The sequence below is a fragment of the Atta cephalotes genome (assembly GCF_000143395.1).
Source record: "Atta cephalotes unplaced genomic scaffold scaffold00021, whole genome shotgun sequence".
NCBI classification, from domain to species: domain Eukaryota; kingdom Metazoa; phylum Arthropoda; class Insecta; order Hymenoptera; family Formicidae; genus Atta; species Atta cephalotes.
Genome location: NW_012130085.1, coordinates 2,859,151 through 2,860,784, shown reverse-complemented (window position 1 = coordinate 2,860,784; position 1,634 = coordinate 2,859,151).

Genomic DNA, 1,634 nt, shown 5'->3' with positions numbered 1-1,634 from the left:
TAACATATATATATATATATATATATATATATATCACTTATATAATGTATAATCGCTCAATCGTTTTACTTATAAATACTTTTGCAAAAAAATTTTGACTTTTTTGTGCGCGATAAATCTTTATAAATATTTATATTTAAAAAATAATTGGATGCAACTTAAAAAAGCCAGTATACATATATGTATATATGACTTATATAATGTATAATCGCTTGATTGTTCTACTTATAAACTTTTGCAAAAAAATTTTGACTTCTTTGTGCGCGATAAATCTTTATAAATATTTCTTTACTTTTAATACACGTTCTTTAAATTATTTTATATATTTTTTTGTCATAATTTTTATTACAAACAAATATTTATATAAGTGATTAAATTTGTTTGGTCCTTTATATGAATTATTATATCAACGAGATTGACTTTTCTATTTTTAGTACCACAAAATTCTAACACGAGTGATCTATGCACTTCCGGAAAAAGGTGGCTCTATCGACGAGTTAGAAGCTCTTGCAAGCGGAAGCTGCTATTCAAGAGAATACCCATCTTAACGTGGTTGCCGAATTATCGGAAGGAATATGTAGTAAGCGATCTAGTAGCTGGTATCACCGTAGGCCTCACCGTCATACCGCAAGCCATAGCGTATGCTAACGTCGCGGGATTACCGTTACAGGTAAATACAAAATAATATTAAATAAAATTTTATCTGTGTCACTCAAGAATAATGCCTTAATTACAATAAAAAAGTTTATTATTAATTACAATGAAATATATGTATATATAAATTATAACTTATTACGAAATTATAAATTATAATTATATTATAATTATATTATTACGAAACTTATACTAGTAAGACGCGAGACACATGTCTTTTGATAAAAACCAAAATATCCATCAATTTAAAAGTTTATCAAACGAATGAATATCATACAATACTATAAATATACATGTATGAAACGATGCGGCACTTACACAAAATTTAGTTGTTACGGTGATCTTTGTGTTCACTTTTTCAGAAAAATGTTACATATCAATTTATAAATATCTAAAATATATAAACATTGACTGAATCTGATATTTATACAGAAAATTGGATGTCATATTGGATGAATTATTTTTATGTTTTGTTTTAAATATCTTTCTTTCTTCCTTTTATTTCTTATTATTAAAATATTACAAAATATAGAACAAGTTTCATAGTTTTAGAAAATATTAGTTTGAGAAAATATGATTCATCCAACAAAATTTTTATAGCATACAATTTTTAAGAAATATTATTAATATTTAAAAAATACTTTATTTGGACAGTATGGACTCTATTCGTCTTTCATGGCCTGTTTTATATACACAATTTTCGGCTCTTGGAAAGACGTGCCTGTCGGGCCAACCGCAATCGCCGCGATTCTAACGAGAGAAACTTTACAAAAGGCTCATTTAGGACCTGATTTTGCTATTTTATTATGTTTCGTCTCAGGCTGTGTCTCCTTATTAATGGGCATTTTGCAATTAGGTAATATTATAAAGATTATAAAGAATAAAATTGATCTAATTTGAAATCATCGCATTTATGATTATTTCTAAATTAACAGTTTTCATTAATAATGATATTATTTAATATATATTACAATATTTTA